The sequence below is a fragment of the Scyliorhinus canicula genome, chromosome 7 (assembly GCF_902713615.1).
Source record: "Scyliorhinus canicula chromosome 7, sScyCan1.1, whole genome shotgun sequence".
Lineage (NCBI taxonomy): Eukaryota > Metazoa > Chordata > Chondrichthyes > Carcharhiniformes > Scyliorhinidae > Scyliorhinus > Scyliorhinus canicula.
In genome coordinates, this window is record NC_052152.1 from 36,264,850 (window position 1) to 36,285,522 (window position 20,673).

The 20,673-nt window shown below is 45.9% G+C and overlaps 1 protein-coding gene across 8 annotated transcripts in view; it reads left to right on the top strand.

Annotated features, from left to right (window-relative positions):
* Window positions 1-20,673, top strand: part of LOC119968865 (collagen alpha-1(VIII) chain-like) — a 177,668-nt gene that overhangs the window by 79,007 nt on the left and 77,988 nt on the right. For 3 of the 8 annotated variants that reach the window (XM_038801759.1, XM_038801763.1, XM_038801764.1), the window contains exon 2: window positions 10,433-10,574. The exons of 2 other annotated variants lie outside the window; for them this stretch is intronic. The gene's annotated coding sequence lies outside the window, so the exon portion shown is untranslated. Of the gene's footprint in view, window positions 1-10,432; window positions 10,575-20,131; window positions 20,256-20,673 lie in introns of all 8 variants that reach the window. 3 more of the 8 variants (XM_038801760.1, XM_038801762.1, XM_038801766.1) reach the window with 3 other exon arrangements.

Sequence of the window (20,673 nt, forward strand, 5' to 3'; positions counted from 1 at the left end):
GTTAATTTGTTTACAGCTTTGTAAGATGATCTTGTTATTAGGTGGAGCTCAGGCATCAGGCATCTTGAGAAAGCAGTTTCAGTTCTGAGCAGAATGAAGCAGTGACCAGAAGTGAAGCAGTTTTGCTGTTACTGCAGTGCAGTTAAAATAGGTTCGTCTTTATAGCAATGCAGACTTCTCTGAGAACAAGGGTAGCTGAAATAAACTGTGGAGCATATTCTAAAGAAATACAGCCAAGGGGCTCGATCTAGCGTTGAGCCCAAAAGGTGGGTGCGGCCGGTAGATGCCAGAAGATCCCTCTTCCGGGATCTACCCGGCTTGCCACACCTCGTGGAATCTAACGCGTTAACCAGAGCGCCAGGCTGGCAGAGCAACCTGGATTCCAGCTTGGCACTGCCAAGGTTCCCAGGTGACATTGCCAGCTGGCTGGGATACTGCCAAGGTGCCAGGCTGGCATTTTTCCCACAGCAGAGATTGGGTATGGAGGTGCCCTGCACACATGAGGTGGGGGGGGGGGGGCAAGTTCCCCCTTTTAGGTGAGTTGGGACTTAGGCAGAAGTTGGCAGTCGTGTTGAGGGGTTGAGAGATCAGATTAATGGAGCTCCGCAGTGCATAAAATGGGTCTAAGTGCGGCCTCAGTGGGGCGTTCCCTGCTGAGGTCCCAAATTGAAACAGAGTCCTGATATTAACATGTTTTTTCACGGTGCTGTGAGCACCAGGAAAAACCTGGCTAAACGCGCTCATCACGGCCAGTGTTTCTGCATGGGTCTGACAGGAGTTAGATCGTTTCTTTAAAGCAGTGTCAAGAGACCTCTCTTTATCAAAGAACATCTCTGTTAGGTAAGTATTCCTGTGTGCAGTTGGTTGTTAAACTGGTTTGAGAGCTGAGATGATTTTTTCTTGTTGTTTCAGTGGGAATGAAGGGAGCAGTTAAGGGTTAGTGTCAGGGTATTCACAGTATTGAGCAGTAGCATTGTTTAAGAGATAATTATAAACTATTTTCTGGTGTGATGTTCAAGATTTTTATACCGTGTTAGTAATAAAGTTTGTTTTAATATACCGTAAAGTTTGTTTTAATATACCGTATCCCTATTGTGCGGGAATCACACATGGATTTCACGCACATCCTTTCCTCACAGTCTTACAAAATTAAAATAAAATATTGGGGTTTCTGCCCAGTATCCTAGCCACTGTTGGGGCCTGGTCTGGGATTGTACTGTTGGAAATTAAAGTTCTCTCATAATAAAATGAAATTCTCCCCATCTACAGCCTTAAACAAACCCATTAAATAGTCAATTAGTATCTATAGAATAAGGTTCGCTCATGTAGGGAGGGTATTCACCCCCTTTCCACCCCTTGAACTGCAAGCCGCTGATGGGAGGCTGAAGTGGGGGAGTGGGGGTGAGGGTGAGGGTGAGGTGGGGAATGAGGGGGGAGCTGAAGGGGGACCTGGGAAGGAATGAAGGGCAGTACTGAGGGGGGCGGACCTTGTCAGCAATTAGGGTGGGGGCCTTGCCAGTGATCCGCAGGGGGCTGCAACAGTATTCTGCGATCGAGGCACCCTTTAAAAAGGCACTCCAACGTCAGGAGAGCGGGACCGGTCAGCGAGATTAGGTCCTGCCTTCTCATTTAAAGGGAGAACCCCAGTGTGCCATGGAATGGCACTGAAAACCCCATTGAAAGTAACATATTTTCCAAGTACCATTGCATGGCATGTCGGGATTGCTCCTAGCACTCTGGGATTCCTAGCAGGAATCACTCTGGGTTTCCCACAGATGGAGCACTTACTCGCTGATCAGGGGAATCATGCCCCATGTATCTTACGCAGTCGCTTTTTGGTTCTCACTTCATAACAACATCAAGGGTGAGGCCCCCAACTGATGGCCCTCAGGTTTCCTTTCCATCAAGTTGATAAAGCTGGAAGACTCAATGAAAAGCGAGTCAGTGCAAACATAGCAGCAGGAGTAGGACTTTTAGCCATTGCACTCTCACCTCTGAGTCACAAGATCCTGGTTCAAGCCTCTCAAGAGTTTGGGTCCAACCAAAATCAATGCTGATACTCCAGCACAAACGGAGGGAGTATTGCACTGTCACTGTCTTTCAGATCGGATTGAACCACCAACACACCATCTGCTTCAGGTGGTGGTAAAACTTCCCATGGCAATATTTCAAGGGGAAGTGGGGGGGGGAGGGAAACTGATCCCCAGTGACCGGGTCAATATTTAATCTTCAGTCAATGTCACAAATACACTGTCACACTGCTGTTTGTGAGAGTTTGTTATGTACACTTTTGCTGGGGTGTTTAAAACAACGACTACGCTTCAAAATAAAACTTACTTGGCGGTCAAGTTCTTTGGCCATCCAGTGATCATGAGAAGCGCTACAGTAATGCAATTCTTTATTTCAGCACCTCAATCCTGCTTTGTCATTCAATTAAGTCACGGTTCATCCTAGTACAACTGCAATTAACTTCCGAGTTCCTTATCACATGCGCAGCCTTGAAAGCTCCAGTTGGCCCAGCATCCACAATCAAAAGGAAATAGGTAGATAGAGAGAAACTATTGAATTGTTTGATTTCTTTAATTATAATCAGACTTGCCCTCAGCCTCTTATTTTCAATTGCAAACAGCAAGGATAGCCACTCGAAACAGGTGAGATGCTTTGTTAAGAATGCAGCTTGGGTTTTGATGACATTATTGACATCCAATGTTATTGTTACCTGAGCGGGCTAACAGGGTAGCTACCCTGCCAGATCAAACCTGCTGAACCCCAGATCCAACAATGACATCTTGCATTTTTATATGTAGTAAAGCATCTACTGTTCATCATCAAACAAAATTTGACACCAGGCCCACATAAGGAGATAATAGGACAGGTTGAAGAGGTAGGTTTTAATGAAACTCTAAGGGAGAGAGAGAAGTAGATTTCGGGAGGGTATTTCAGAGCTCTTGGCAGCTGAAGGCACAGCCGCCAATGGAGGGAGTGAAATCAGAGATGTTTAAGAGACAAGAAACTGATGAGCGCAGATATCTCAAAGGTTTGTGGGACTGGGGCAGATTACAGCAATGGGGTGGGGGTGGGGGGGGGGGGGGGGGGGGGGGGTTGCATGGAGGGATTTGTAAACAAGGATGAGAATATTAAATCTGAGGTGTTCCTGGACCAGGTACCAATGTTGGCCAGTGAGGACGGGATAGATGGATGAGAGAGACTCGATGCAAGTCAGAGCCAGAGTTTAAGCAAAACAAAAGCTGGTTTTCCCTTGCGCCAGGGAACACAGGTGTGTTCCTCTCATCTTCACAAGGAAGCCTTGGGTTTCTCTTGTCCTTCCCTTTCTTCAATGATGCCCTCCAATCTACTATCCTTGGGCTGGGGCCCATTCCCTGGGATTCCAGCAGTGACCATCAAGCAGTCAGGCAGTCAATTGACAGTCAGGCAGTTAATTCCTGGCCGTTTCAGTCAGAGTTGACAAACAGTATATAAACAAGGCCTAGCTAATAAAATTGACTGTGTCCCCGGCCTGATCACTTACTGGGCTGCGTTTCAGCCCATGTGTGAATATCGAACTCCATTTGTTGTATTCTGGAAATAGTTTAAATTCCTTACATCTGCATCAGAATTTGTGATCGATGAATGAAGGGAATCGTGGCCTGGTTTTTTCTCTGTCCGCCCCCAATAGGATGCTGCATTCAGGACTTTTAAATTTAGGTTGGTTCTTACCTCAACCTTCATGCGCGATGCCATTTTATTTGTTACTTTTTTTCCTGTTTGGGGCAAGTACTCAGACAAGAAGGAAGGGACCTAATTAAAATGAAAAACCTGGATGAGGTCATCTGCATCAACACACTATTTTAACCTAAAATTGATCAAATCCAGCCCAGTGTCCAGACCCCACCAGAAAAGCTGCATTACGCCGGACCTCTTGAAGATGTGGGCCTCATGTCCAAAATGGTCCCCACACCCAGGATTTGTCCCGTGGTTTAAATGTGAGGATTTAATTTGAAATTAAAATATAAATTTATAAATACTTTACCTCCTCAGTGCAGCAGCAAATAAGCAACAGAGGAACGCCAAGTTTTAAACAGAGTATGGGTCATCCATGGCATGATTACACCGGCAAGATAAAATTCCTCTTTTAATGAGAAACAGGAGAGGGTCTGTTTTGTTCTCTAATTAATGGCCCAGTAGCAAAATAACCCGTCTTAGAAACTGTACATTTAAAAGTCATGCATTCCTGCAATTTGTCATGGAAAAAGGAAAAAGACCCATTTTTCATGAAGAGAATTTCACCCTTCAGGGCTCTGAAGTTGTATAAATTTCACTTATTCCTCGAGTAAAGAATCAAGTGAAATATTCTATTGTTCTGCTGACAACAGCCATGGGTGCAATAATAAAAATATTTTTTTGCCAATATTGAAAAAGCAGGACAACAAATGGAAAACAAAAATAAAAACAGCAAATTCTGGAAACGATCAGCAGGTTGGGCAACATCTGTTGAGAGAGGTACAGTTAACGGACAGAATGTGGCCGGCTGGTGGGGAAAGTGGCTTGCCGACACGCATGCACGGGCAGCTGGTGGGACTTGTCCCTCAATTCCACGGGCAGTCCCAACCAGTTAAGTGGCTGCTGCCAGTGTTGCTGCCCTTGGTCAGGATGCCACCCTGGTCCCCAAAGAGCTGCCTGTCCATTCACAGGTCCGCAGCCCCCGAGCCTCAATAACTCCACCAGAAACAGCGGAGACCTGCTGCATTCCGCTGGGAGGCTGGAAATGATTGCGAATCAATTTATATCCCACTGGTGGAGGGGAAACTTCTCCAGGTAAATGGACGCTATCCTGGCCCTTGGCACTCTCCCTTCCTTGATGCTTTCGAAAACAATCCCCTACCCTTCCACGCTGGCGCTTGGAGGCTGCCTCCATTCTGCTGCTGGCCTCCCCACTCAACAGCCTGGTAAAATCCAGAAGCCTGGCTAGGTCTGAGTCCAGAAAGCGAGGAGCAGGCCTTCTGGCTTGACTGGGACTGAGCGGTGAGCGACCGTTTAAATGCTGCTGCCCCTTGTTCGGAGTGAACAGCTGAGCACCGAGTCGGGCGAATCAGACACCTGGGAGTCTGGCTCAGCGTGATTCAAGTAGGGTATTATGTTGTGCACTATGTGTGGGTGAATTGTGCTCTGGATCCCCCATCCACCCGGCGGGTATCACCCTACGATTCCCACCCAAAGTGACACTTAGGACGTGATTCAGCGGCCTCGTCGCAGCTGACTCAGTGTCAGAGCGAGGCCATTGAATCTTGCGAGATGCCTCTTGCATGATTCGTGATGTTCCATTATCTCGCCAGACTCAATGGCACCACTGGACATATCCAGGTCAGCATTTAAATATATGTTGGCTGGATCCACCCATGCCCGTGATTCACCAGCCAGGGCAGGGAAACCTCGCCAGTGTACCCGTGTAGTATTGGTTCACAAACCAGGCATAATGGCACCTGAGGGGTGGTGGGGGAGGGGGGCAGTTTCCCAGATTGTTGCAGACCCCAGGTTGTTGGCGACAGGGCAGTGTGCAACCCTGGAATTCCCCTGGGCACCTTGGCACTGCCAGAGTGCCAGGGACGCTGCCAGGGTGGCCTGGCATTACCAGTTGGAGTGGGATGAATGGAGGACCCTGGGGCCCTCCTCAAGGTTGGGGGGAGGGATGAGGGTCAAAAATAGAGGGGGGGGGGGCTTGAAAGGCAGGGGAAGATGGGGGCAGCCGGCCAGAATTGCGCCGCAATCTGCGAGCTCGACATCAACAACCTGGGAAATATGTGAAGTTCCTTGAGATGATGCAAAAAATATTTCCCCAAATGATTCCGGGGATGAGGGGTTTTAGCTGCAAGGTCAGGTTCCCATTAGCTGATGAGGAGACACTGGGTTAAGAGCCAGGAAATCCCTGTAAGTGTGGCCACAGTGGAGAGAATCTCCCCGAGGTCGACAAAACAGCAAAGTACCGTGGAATAGTGGGATATTCCTTGGCCGTGCAGCCACCAAGAAACACGCTGCTAATCATGCCGTACAGCCGCTGTGTAAAATAATTCTCCCCCGTATTCCCTCTGCAACTCTTGCCGAAAATCTTAACTCAGTGTCTCCCAGTCCTTCCACATCAGTTAATGGGAAGGGTTTTTCCTCGCTTATCTTATCTAAGGCTGACATATTCATGTGCACCGATATCAAATCTCCCTATAATTTGATCTCCTTTGCTCCAAGGGGAACAGTGCCAAGCTCTCCAACCTGACCCTGCACCTAAACCCCTCATCCCCAGAACCATCTGGGTAAATATCCTCTGCATCATGTGAAGGACCTTCACATCAGGGGCAGCAGGGTAGCATGGTGGTTAGCATAAATGCTTCACAGCTCCAGGGTCCCAGGTTCGATTCCCGGCTGGGTCACTGTCTGTGTGGAGTCTGTACGTCCTCCCCCTGTGTGCGTGGGTTTCCTCCGGGTGCTCCGGTTTCCTCCCACAGTCCAAAGATGTGCGGGTTAGGTGGATTGGCCATGCTAAATTGCCCGTAGTGTCCTAAAAAAAGTAAGGTTAATGGGGGGGTTGTTGTGTTACGGGTATAGGGTGGATACGTGGGTTTGAGTAGGGTGATCATGGCTCGGCACAACATTGAGGGCCGAAGGGCCTGTTCTGTGCTGTACTGTTCTATGTTCTATCTTTCCTTAGGTGCAATGACCGGAAATGTCGTAATGGTGTCGGTCATGGAAGATTCTGTTCAGGGGACAGACAGGGGGCTATCTCCATCTCTAGGTCTTAACATGTCTCTGGCCAACAACACACTGACTCTAGGTCTGGCTCATGTGCTTTCTTACAACACTGTGTGGGCGGTACTGTACTCAGTAACCCTTTGTGTGCCAGACCCTTATTCTACAAGAACTGAATGCAAAACACTAATTGGGCCTAACAAGAGCTTTATGAAGATCCAGCAAAACCTCTCTGCTTTTGTCCTCAATGTCTGTCTTCATAAATCCCAGGATTCCATCTGCCTTGCTAACCATCTCGGGGCGGCAGGGTAGCACGGTGGTTAGCACTGTTGCTTCGCAGCTCCAGGGTCCCAGGTTCCTGGTTTGGGTCACTGTCTGTGCGGAGTCTGCACGTTCTGCCTGTGTATGCGTGGGTTTCCTCCCGGTGCTCCATTTTCCTCCCACAGTCACAAGGCTGTGCCATTTAGGTGGATTGGCCATGATAAATTGTCCTTAGTGTCCAAAAAGGTTAGGTGGGGTTACTGGGTCAAGGGAATAGGGTGGAGGTGTGGGCTTAAGTGGGGTGCTCTTTCCAAGGGTCGGTGCAAACTCAATGGGCCGAATGGCCTCCTTCTGCATTGTAGATTCTATGAATATATCCTGCCACCTTCAAAGATTAATGCAAATGCACGCCTTCTGTTGCTGCGCACATGTCAACATTGTGGCATTAAGTCTAGATTGCATTTCCCGCTCCCTTCTGCCAAATTGCATCACTTCGCACTTTTCTTTATTGAATTCCATCTGCTGGCTGATATGTGTCCTCCTGCAGGGGCAATTCATATCATCCTCACTATTTTCCATTTCTCCAAGTTTGGTATTCATTTGCAAATTTTGAAATTTGACTCTGTATTCCAATATCCAAGTAATTTATATTGCAAAAAGAACAGTGGTCCAGGCACTGAACCTTAGGGAACACTAGATAGTCTGAAAACCAACCATTTACCAACACTCCCTGCTGTCTGCCATGAAGCCATTTTAAAAATCTAATTGGGTACTGACTCTCCTATTCCATAAGCCCCAATTTTATTTTCCAGCCTTTTTATGTGGTATTTTGCCAAACACTTTCTTAAAATCCATTTGGACAAGGTCCACCATATTCCCATCATTGCCTCATAAAAAAAATCAATTAGATTACTCAAACCCAATCTGCCTTTTACAAATACCTTCCGAATCTCCTTCATTAACTCAAATCTCTCCCAGTGCCTGTGATTCTTTACCTGATTATGGAATCCAAAACCTTATCCACCATTGATGTTAAACTAACCAGCCGGTAGATTCTAAGACTTTCCTGAACATTGAACATACAACGCAGTAGGAGGCCATTCGGCCCATCGAGTCTGCACCAACCCAGTTAACCCTCACTTCCACCCTATCCCCATAACCCAATAGCCCCTCCTCACCTTTTTGGTCACTAAGGGCAATTTATCATGGCCAACCCACCTAACCTGCACGTCTTTGGACTGTGGAAGGGAACTGGAGCATCCGGAGGAAACCCACGCAGACACGGGGAGAACGTGCAGACTCCGCACAGACAGTGACCCAGCAGGGAATCGAACCTGGGACCCTGGCGCTGTGAAACCACAGTGCTAATTACTTGTGCTACCGTGCTGCCCTCACACATTTTCTTGAATATGAGTGTCACATTTGCCACTCCCCAATTCTCTGACACCTCTGTCGTATCTAGGGACGAGAGAAATGTTTAGGTAAGCTCTTTCGCCATCTCCAGCCTGACTTTCCATACTAACCTGGTATGCAAGACCTGGACCTGGTGACTTATCTACCCAAAGCGCAGCCAACATTTTCAGTGCTTCCTCACTTTCAATTTTCACTCTAACAATTATCTCCACCATTTTGGATTCTACCAATATTTTGTGACATTCCTCTGCTTTTGTAAACACCAAAGCAAACAATTCATTAAATATTCAACATTGCCCTGCACCTCTGAGCATATATCACCCCCTTTGTCCCTAATAAGGTCCACTCCACCTCTCACTACCTGCATTCTTTTTACATGCCATTGGAGGATTTGGGATTTATTTTTATGTTAATACAGATATTAAGATGTGCAGGTTAGGTGGATTGACCTTGCGTCCAAAGATGTGTAGGTTTGGTTAAGGAGTTGTGGGGATAGGGTGGGAGATTGGGTCTGGGCTGAATGCTCTTTCAGGGGGCAATGCAGACTTGATGGGCCGAATGGCTGCTTTCTGCACTGTAGGGATGCTATGGCCCTAACTGCCATTCTATTCTCATAGTCTCTCTTCACAAGTCTTACTTTCCTCTTCACCTCCCTTCTCTCTATCTAATTGACTTGGTTCTCACTTGAAGGATTCATCGGCCATGCATCATAGACCTTCCTTTTTGTTTCATCATAATGTCCATCTCCCTCATTATCTGAGAAGCCCTGTCTTTGGCTGGCTTATCTGTCACCCTTGTTGGAACGTAACTGGCCTCTACCTGCAGCATCTCTTGCTGAAGATCACCCATTGTTTGGTTATACTTTTTCCTGTCAGTCTCCAGTTCCATTTTATCCCTGGTTAGATGCCTTATATCCCATGACGTTAGAAGACTAAAGTGTGGTCTCATTATGAATTTTAAAATGGCGAAGGGATGTAATAATGTAGATATTTCCTCTGGTGTGAGAGTTCAGAAAAAACGCAAAGCATGCGCTTAAAATTAGGGCGAGGATATTAAAACGCCAAGGCTCCTTGGAAAGCACCTTCCAAACCCATGACCACTCTGATCTGGAAGGGCAAGAGCAGCAGATTGTTTAGAGGGGATGTGAGGGAAAGCTTTTTCACCCAGAGGGTGGTGGGAGTCTGAAGCTCAGTGCCTGAAAGGGTGTTGGAGGCAGAGGTCCTCATAACATTTAAGAAATATTTAGATGAGCACTTGCGATGTCAAGGCAGACAGGGCTATGAGCCAAATGCTGGAAAATGGGATTAAAATAGTTAGGTGGTTGCTTTTGACAGGCACAGACACGATGGGCTGGAGGGTATTCTCTGTGTTGTAGACCTCCATGATTTTTATGGCCACCATCCAAGCCACTCACCGTCCTGACTTGGAAATATATCACCATTCTTTCACTGTCACTTGGTCAAAATCCTGAAACTTCATCACTCTCAGCACAGTGGGTGTACCTGCACCACATGACAGCGGTTCAAGAAGGCAGCTCATAACCACCACCTTCTCAAGGGCAATTAGGGACGGGCAATAAATGCTGGCCTAGCCGGTGGCTCCCACGTCCTAGAAATTAATTTTAAGAAAACATGAAAGGTAATGGAAATCTGGAACTCACTGACTGAATACGTTGTGGATGCTATAATTCTTAAGAATGTGAGTTAAATTTGTGTTAGGTAAGGGTATTGAGGGATTTGGAGCAAAGGTGGATGAATCAAGTTGCGATACAGATCTACCGTAGTCTAATTGGCAGAACAGTCTTGAGCGAATAAACGGCCTACTCTTGCCCTTATGTTCTATGATAAATGAGGGGTAGAAAGCTATGAGCAGGTCTTAAAAACACAATTCCTGTTCCCTGAGGTGACTGACAAATTATTGGACAGCAGCACTAGATGTCAAATCGTTGTGTCTGGCTTTACATGTGACTTTGAAACATGCCCAAAGGGCCTAACCTGATCATTGATTCCTCCTTGCTTTTCAGATCTGTCAATCTGGCATTTAAATCACCCGAAAGCAACATATTTGAATCACTGGACTTGAATATAAACTCTGCAGTTCCTTTCTGGCTGCACATGCCCAGACAAATTAGTGGAGGGAATCCCATCAGGTTCTAAGAAGGACAGGTGAGTAGGCAAAGTTTAAATTCACAGCTATAGGCCATAATGTAAACCATTCTGCAAGAAAACCTATGCAGAAACATAGATAAATAACTTATCGTCATGAGAATGTGAGATGTGAAGAATATAGAAAGGAAAAATCAAGAAAAAAATCAAACTTTACCTGAAAGACAGAAGAAAAGGGCCTAGAATAGGAGGCTAAGTATAAATCTTTCTTCCACTGGTCATATCTTAATCAATCAAATGCTGGAGACATTTTTATGGCTATTATGATCAGGTAAGAAAACCAGGTAATATTTTAGTCGAATTAAGCACATGTTAAGGATCCTAGAATTGACATTCAATATCATTGAAAAATATAAACTAGAACCCAGAAAGATGCCACTTGACCCATCTTTATTGGTGCAAACTCTTCAACTGCACTCTTCACTCCAATCCCATTTCTCCTCTGCTTTTATGGGGTTTTTTTCAAATATTTAAACAATTCCATTTTAAAACACTGCCACACGCGGTCAAATATTTTAATCACCTTTTGTATTGAAATGGTTCTTCTAACTTTGCCCAATGAAAAGGCAATTTTATTATATTTATTTCAGAACTGGATAAATGTCCTATTAGCATAGGCAGCACGGTAGCATAGTGGTTAGCACAATTTCTTCACAGCTCCAGGGTCCCAGGTTCGATTCCTGGCTTGGGTCACTGTCTGTGCGGAATCTGCACGTTCTCCCTGTGTCTGCATGGGTTCCCTCCGGGTGCTCCGGTTTCCTCCCACAATCCAAAGATGTGCAGGTTAGGTGGATTGGCCATGCTAAATTGCCCATAGTGTCCAAAATTGCCCTTAGTGTTGGGTGGGGTTACTGGGTTATGGGGATAGCGTTGAGGTGTGGTCTTGGGTAGGGTGTTCTTTCCAAGAGCCGGTGCAGACTCGATGGGCCGAATGGCCTCTTCTGCATTCTAAATTCTATGATATGATTCTATTCTGGATATCAGCATTATCTAGTTTCATATTGAATGATAGCTGACACGCAGTGAATTAGAAGACAGTAAATGAATTGAGCGGCTGTGAAGATTGTAAAAACAATCAAAAATTATTGTTTTACACTCAGTGCCAAGTACCTAAAATTCTTTGCAATGGTCAGTGTAGCTTTCTTCTTTTTTAAAAGCAGTTTTTATTTTACTTTTTCCTGTTAATATGTAATGTAATGCAAGGTCAAGTCGCCATAGTCCCAGATGATGCTTTCCCCTTTGAGGGAGAGAGCTGACTGGTCGTGATTTAATCTGAGGATCACCACACCTCAGACGAGGGGCAAGGCTGAGAAGGCGGGGCCTGCATGACTAACCTGAAGGTAGTGCCTGACTGTGGTTGGGGCAGTGAAAGGGCAACACAGATATTGCTTACAAAGGACTAAAAAGGATTTGGCTGCAAAATTACATCCGTTTTAAATGTCAAAGAAAGGACGAACATTTCTGTAGCTGTCTTTTGCAACCTCAGGACATCCCAAAGCACATTTCCAACAACTAAATATTTCGGAAGCCTAGTGACCGTCATAATGTGAGAAATATTTTCATGGCAGCAGGTACTCCAGCAATACTGATGAGGACATTGTGGTGACATACCGGTCCTTGTTGTGACCATATACGCTCAGAAAGCACGCGCAAATGCGTTCAATTTCACAGCATTATTTCTCATGTTCCATGCAGGCCTGAACTATCAGCAACAAATTGCTTCGGACAATATTCAGGCATCGTGAACATCTGACTTAAGCAGGCCTCCGGCAACGATGGGAGCTTACTGACTATTAATGAACAGTATCCCGATCAAAAATTGTACAGTATTGGAGTTGATTTACATCAGGATTTACATCAGCCTAATTTGTGACCAGCAAAATTTCTTTTTTTTAATAATATTTTTATTGAGGAAATTGAAATTTTTTTATAACAGAAACAAAAACAATAACATCCACATGGCAAAATGAACATTCCCCCCCCCCCCCCCCCCCCCCCCCACAGCCCAATCTTTACACACCTCAACCAAACAACAACAATCCCCCACCCCCCTTGGAATACTGCTTCTGCTGACATTTAAATTTTCCCCGAGAAAGTTGATGAACGGCTGCCACCTCCGGGAGAACCCCAACATTGACCCTCTTAAGGCGAACTTTATTTTCTCGGGACTGCGAAACTAGTCATGTCACTAACCCAGGTCTCTGCACTCTGGGGCTTCGAGTCCCTCCACATTAATAAGATCCATCTCCGGGCTACCAGGGAGGTAAAGGTCAGAACGCCGGCCTCTTTCACCCCCTGAACTCCCGGATCTTCCGGCAGTCCAAAGATCGCTACCTCCGGACTCGGCACCACCCGTGTTTTTAGCATCGTGGATATTGCCTTAGCAAAACCCTGCCAAAACCCGCAAAGCTTCGGGCATGCTCAAAACATGTGGACATGATTTGCTGGTCTTCCCGCACACCTCCCACACCTATCCTCTACCCTGAAAAGCTTGCTACTCCTAGCCACTGTCATGTGTGCCCGGTGCACTAACTTAAATGGTATCAGGCTAAGCCTGGTGCATGCTGAGGAAGTATTAACCCAGCTTAGGGCATCTGCCCAGAGACCCGCCTCTATCTCTCCACCTAACTCGTCTTCCCACTTGCCCTTAAGCTCCTCCCCCACAGTTGCCTCCTCCTCCGAAAGCTCCTGGTAAATATCCAATACCTTTCCCTCCCCCACCCAGGTACTGGAAACTACTTTATCCTGTATCCCCTGTGGTGGCAGCAGCGGAAAGGCCGGCACCTGCTTTCTCAGGACGTCTTGCACCTGCAAATACCTAAAACCATTCCCTGGTGGCAATTTAAATTTTTCCTCAAGCTGGGAAAGCTCCCATCTATAAATAGATCCCCCATCCTTCTGATTCTTGCCCTCTGCCACCTCTGGAAACCGGCATCTAGTCTACCCGGTACAAACCTGTGGATGTTATAAATCGGGGTCCAAATCAATGTTCCCTCCACTCTCTTATACCTCCTCCATTGCCCCCAGATCCTCAGAGCCGCCACTACCACCGGACTTTGGAGTATCGGGCCGGCGAGAACGGCAGAGGTGCCGTTACCAATGCTCCCAGACTGGTGTCTTTCCATGACGTCACCTCCATCCGCTAGCAAAATTTCTTTTGATCATCTTGTGAGGCACCAAGAGTAGGGCCTCCTGGCTCCACAGGTCCTGAGGATGGCTTTCATCCTGTAGTAACCATTTTCCCATTCTCCCCTATCCAGGAAAAAGGATTAATATTGCTCTCACCAATAATTGCTTATTAATTGTAGGCTGCTAATAATTAAAAACACTACTGTGTTTTAATTAGCGTGTTCTGATTTTCACAAGTTCTTGGCTTGGGATACAATTCACTTTGCAGTCCCTGTTCAATAAGCAGTCATATATATTGACTGCCACCATGTCCATTGCTGGGCAAAATTCTCCTTTTTTGAGACTATGGGTGCAATCTACCCGAATGGGAAAACAGTCTCATAGCGGGATGTTTCCTGAAACTCGGAGTGCCTAGAAACACCACGCAATCAAACGACCATTGGGGTAGATCCAGGGCCTCAGCAGGGAAAGCGTTGCCGAGGCTACACTTAGCCCGTTTTCTGCTCCGAGGAGCTGTGCTCATATCCAAAACCCCCAAGCCCAAACTGTTCACACGCCCTTCTGCACCTGTGCAGGGCACACCCCAGCGCGGGGTGCAAATCTTGTTATCGCCCACCAGCGGGCTCCGGAGCATGATGCCCGCATCAGCGCCAGGCGCAGTCCTCAATTTTGGCTGGGCGCCCAATTCTCTGCCAAATCGCAGTTCATGTTTGCGCCACTGCAAGGCGGAGAATTTTGCCAGCTGTTTATTATTTGGAGGGTTAATTGCAGTAGAATTTTAAATAGTGTGATCAGACAGTGGAGGAAAGATTATCTGCATGTGGTGTCTCAAAAAAGATTTAAAACTTATCCTTTATAAATGGTTCAACACTTCATTGGACATCACACAAGGAGGAAATATTGCCCTGATGTTGCTGTTTTGATCTGTGATCCGTCCCAGAATACTGAATGGTGAAAGATCAACTACATCAGAACATCCTCTAGTGGCAGCGTGCCCCACACACTGATACACATAGGGTGGAATTTAATGCCCTCCCTTGTGGTTCATTTGGTGGAAGGGGGCATTGAATTAGTTAGGGTGGCGGGAGGGGATCATGCCACCTTTCTGCCACCTCCCTAATTAAGTCCGCGGGAGGAAGGCCCCTAGTTATCAGTTATCCTTCTGCCCCACCGCCAGTTGTGACCCTTATGGGGCAACCAAAGGGCTTTATTCATCAAGTAGTGGGGCGTGGATTGCGGGGGGGGGGGGGGGGGGGGGGGGGGGGGGGGGGGGGGGGGAGCTGATCAGTACTTTAAGGCCTTGCCAAAAAGAGCAGGCACAGAGCCCTCTAGTTGGCGGGCATCACCTATCGCCCACATAAAACTTTGCAAACAGACACACATACATGCATATGCATACATGTGCATGCACACATATTCACACACACACAAACAAGCAAGGATTAGACCTTTCTCATATTATAGATGTGAGTAAAATGAATGAAACAAAGTCCCGTGTTGGACGTGTTTAGCCGGGTGTTTCCCGGTACTGGCAGTGCTGTGAAGGACCCCTCTATTAGATGCGACTCTGCTTCATTTCTGGGCCTTGGCAAAAATGCCCCGCCGAGTTTACACTTAGTCCTGGGTCCTGCACTAACGTACTCCGTTCACCAGTGCAGGAAGAGATCGGGTGCTTTATTTAAATGGCACCCCGATCTTTGCACCCCCACCATGGCCTCCAGACCCCCTCAACACACAAATAAGGGGGTCATTGGGACCCCTCCTGCACCCCACCTCATAAGTGGCAAGATGTTATCTGGGCACCTGGGCACTGCCAGGTGTGACGAGACCGGTAAATCTCGCAAGAAGCTACTGGCCTCGACTCGTCCTGAATCAGGCACGGTGAGGCTGATAGATTTCGCCCTATATAGTAATATTACCAACTGTGAGATAGAAAAGTGAAGCATTCTGTACTAATCCAGTCTAAAGTATTTGCTTCAAAATGGCGCCAACGTATAATTGTATAATCATAGTTTATAAAATAGATTCCATATCTTAGTCTTATGATTTTGTGGCGTGTACTATGTGTTGCATACAGAGGATTACTCTACAGACTTATGACCCAAGGCTTCATGCAGGTCATTTGGAGGTAGAAGGTGCAAACAGGAGGTCATTTTTTCATAAGGAGCATGGAAAATCAAATGGCAAGCCAAGCTGAGTTTAGGGAGACATTTTAAGTCATAATTCCATCTCTCTCTATAATTCATAATACCTTTATGAAACTGATTTTATTTAGGAGAGCAAACTGATGGTAATGATAAAGAAAGGGCAGGAAATGGAAGGATTCAATCTATAGACTGCAGTAATAGCCAATGGCTTTAGAATTCTTCTGACAGCAGAGATAAAAGGAGTTTTGAAGAAAATCACAGAGGTCAGCTGGACATTTCCTGTGGGAACAGGTACCATGATGTCATCGCTACTGTAAATATTAGCACAATCTCAACCTGACGTGGCATCATATTTTTGTTTTGCAAATCATCACAAGCCTGTTTTTGTCATCTCTGCTGCTGACGTTGGGTGGAGGTAATATTTTCGGCCCTATTTGTTAGTCTGCTTGCCTATAAACAATATGGGCAGTGTTCTCCATTCGGAGACCATGGGCGGGATGCTCTATCCCGGGATGCCTGGATCGCGTTCCCTGATGGAACAGAGAATCGAGCATCGGGGCAAAATCGGGATGGGGGGCCGGGGCAGGAACTACACCGGCAGCACTTGAATCTGGCCTCAAACCTGATAATAGACTTCGAATGAATGTTGATGAACACTTTGCGGGAAACCCATTATGGCCGGCGAGGCGGGAGACTCGCAATGGGCCTGACACCTGGCTCGAATCCCAATTTTGGTCCGATGCAGGATTCAGTGGGCCATTGTGAATCCCGCAGCCAGGGGGCAGCCCTCGAAGAATCCTCGCCCTAGTCTCTCCCACAAGGTGAAACATCCTTTCAGCATCCAGCCTGCCGGTCCACTCAGGATCTTACATCTTTCAATAAGATCACTTATCAATCTTCTAAACTCCAATGCATACAGGCCCATCCTTCCCACTTTTCCTCAGAGGATTTGCCAAACATCCCAGGTATCAGCCGAGTGAAGCTTCCCTGATCTGCTTCCAATGCATTTATGTTCCTTTCTTAAATAAGGAGATCAAAACTGTACCCTTGATGTAGTCTCACCAATGCTCTGTATAATTGTAGTAAAACAGCTCTGCATTTATATTCCATTTCCCTCGTTCCCTCTGCTTTCCTAATCACATGCTGTCCCTGCACACTAAGATTTTTGGTTCATGTACCATCTGAGGTGAATCTGAGGAAGGAGCAGTGCTCCGAAAGCTAGTGTTTGAAACAAACCTGTTGGGCTTTAACCTGGTGTTGTAAGACTTCTTACTGACCTGCAAATAGTCATTGGATGATGTACATAACAGTTAGCTGTAGATAGTTAATTGGTCAGATCACAATGCACAGTATGCAGCTTGCCAATAGCAAGTTTGCCTTTTATTAAATTTGAAATACACAACCGGAGCTACGGATTTTTCTGAAGCACCTTTTAAGTTTTGATAACAACAGTGGCAGCCTGTAGAGCAGAAACAATCCTAAAGAGTACATGGGAATTAAATTTCAGGCTGTTAATGAACCCTGAACTCTCCAACTACTAGGGCTTGGTGTTTGTGGGGTCTGAGAGGTTTTTCTGGAAAACAAAGTGTTTTCTAAGAATTTGATAATTAAGGTGTAATTCATTTTAAATGCTTGAAAATCACAGCTTGTCCTTTTACAACGTGAATGAGGTCATTCAATTCTAGATTGGTCTCCATAGAGACTCACCCTTGACAAGGAAGGAGTGAGGAGTCATTGGCACACAAAGCAAACCTTAATTACACTCAATGACAAATGCATTATTGTACTCGTCGTCATTCCTTTCTAAGGAGGTGGGTATGTTAGGAACTCTTGGAAAATCAGCGGTCTTTTTGAGAATCATGCTTTGTGAGCACAACAGACTTCATAATCTTTTCTGCTCAAACTTGGCATTTTCATCAGGTTCAATGGGTGGAATTTAGTGAAGGCAACAGGGTCTCACCTACTGAATGAAATGAAATGAAAATCGCTTATTGTCACAAGTAGGCTTCAGTGAAGTTACTGTGAAAAGCCCCGAGTCTCCACATTCCTGCGCCTGTTCGGGGAGGCTGGTACGGGAATTGAACCATGCTGCTGGCCTGCTTGGTCTGCTTTAAAAGCCAGCGATTTAGCCCAGTGAGCTAAACCAGCTCCTCGGTTGGAGAGCCCGCGAGAACACTGCATTGCCCCAAAGTCTATTGGGGCCAGCAGGAAAGTGCATTCGAAGCCATGAACCATCGTTTTACTGACTGATGATAAGAGGCCTTGGTGGCACAATGGTAGCTCCCCTACTGCTGGAATAGACGCTTCCAGGTTTGAGTCCAACACCAGGACTTGCTGGCCAGAGAAGGAACATTCATAATCAGCTCAGGAATCCTTCCATCTCTTCCCCACTATTCCCCAAAGTGTAAAAAGCAATGGGTGGAATCTTCCCATATTTCTTCAAAGTGCCACTGCTCAGACTGAAAAGCAGCTTGTAGCACTCTAGCTGCACAGATCAGTGTTCACTCAGGAGCCGTCTCGGAGAAAAAAAAATGAGGCGCCGTGGTTTACGCCACCACTCTAGCGGGACGGAGCCTGATAGAGCTGGAAAGCCCAGCTCCACAGCGATCGGGGAGCCAACTTTAAAGTGCGCCCCGTTAAAGTATCGCTGGTATGCCCACTCACTGCCCGCTCGTCCCATGCCTACAATTTTGCCCCTCACTACTCACTCTCCCTCCCACTACCAAACTGGAAAAACCCTCCCCCCATGGAGCCCCCAAAAGGAACTGCCTCTAGCACTATCCCCAGCACTGCCCATTGGTACAGCTTGGCCCTGTGTCAACCTGGAGTACCAACCTGTACTAGGGAGTAATTGCCTAGTATCCCTGTACCAGGGAGCAATGCAGGGCACTGCCCAAGCATGTCCCTCTCCCCCAGGGCCTATACTTAACATTGCACCACCAGAGAGATCCCCTCGACTGAACCGCGTCTTTGAAAACCTGTCATAAACATTATGGACGTGACCTCATGTCAACAAGCTTTGAATATTCGTCGAGGGGGACATCAGGTGGTGGGGGGGCTGGCTAATGATCTTAAAATGTATTGAAATGTATTCAAATGAGGCTCTATCTCTCTTTGTGGGTGTGAACCTTGTGATGTCACCAGCGAGGGACGGGGGAAATGGAAAACGTGGGCCGGGATTCTCCAGTGAGAATCGCGTTTGCCGATTCTGTCCAGACTTTCTGCCCCCGTGGCCATTCTCTCTAATGGCGAACATGGACTGAAAATCACCCTCAATATGGTTGGATGTAAAGATACATAAACACAATTAAATGATGAAGCAGGCTTGAGGGGCCTAATGGCCTCAATTGTGGGTATTTATTTTGCTTTTATGTACTACCTATGTTAATAAAACTGCCTGGGTCAACATTCAGACAGTGCTGTCCCCAGTGTCCAATGTTTGATTTCAATGTCTCTCCATAAGCGTTTTATGATCCCTTTTCAAGGGTCTCATGAGTGACTGTCTTTTGAGTTTCAAAAAAGACTCTTTGCCAATTTATTTCCTCAATACCAGCAGATATCCAAAGGACAAGTTTGAAGTCACTACCAAACAAAGGCAAGTGGAAGAAAAATGAGGTTACTGGGCCAACATAACAGAACCACCAAAAGAATCTCATGTCTGCTGGGATGATATATGCTCGTTGTTTTTGAACACAAAGAACCCATTGCAAAGCCTCAAATGCTCTTAGTGATTTGCGGGGGAAGCTCAATGTTTGATATGTCTATCTAAACAAGATGACAACAAAAGACGCTGCCGTAACTGTTGTCACTGTGGACAGCTACAATGTGCCACATACTATAGATTTATTGTGTATTTGCTCACCCTGCCGCCTACCTTGTCATCTCTAATATGTGTGCTGCTACGCAGAAAGTGGTTGACCCACATACTGAGGTGGCAGACAGCTGGAAAATATGACTTTTGAGATAATTTTGCAAAACAAAATTAGCAGCAGACCATTTTTTATTTAGTGCTCAGATATAAAAAAGTACAAACATTGTATGACTGGTTAACTGGTTTGTTAAAATGAGCTATGGAAGGTATGAGTTCATTTTTATCCAAAAAGGTTTTTTTTATGTTACGTTGATTTAAAGTACACAATTTAATGGTTTGGTAGCACTCAGCATGTTTTGAGGTTAAAAGTACTCAATAATGTCATTGTAGAATGCATTAGGATCAATGCACTTTTTCTTAATGGTCATTAAGGTGGCTTTTACAGTGCAAGCTTTTGTTGTTTGTTTTAGGTTTCTAACCTGACCACAACCTATAACTGAACAAGGACGACCTTTCTATCATTGCTGCCAACTGTGGCATATTGAAAGTGCCAGGTTAGAAATTCAAAAGAAGCAGTCTGTAAGTCCATTTATGGTAAATATCAGTGACAAAAGTACAAAGAAAATTTAGAGAACCTTTAACAAACTCAACATGGAAAACATTATTCACTTGGGCAAGAGCCAATCGAAACATAGCCATTTTCAAACGGTTTTATCTGATACTTCTCGCCAGATGCAAAAATTCTACATTTTGTACCTAAATTGCTGAGGGATATGATTGTTGCATCCCATCACACTAAAGAGTTGCAGTGGAGGAAAGGAATGGAAACTTGAAAGAAATACATAAATCATGGATGTTTTACAGTCAAATATTTGGCAGCCCTCTTAAGGTGTGGACCTACCTTTTAGTCATGGAGGTATTTTCACAAGAGATATATGAAGAACAACTGTGAACAAAATGTTTGATTGTAGACCACAAAATCTTGCCAGTCTCAATGTTATTTCATGTAAAA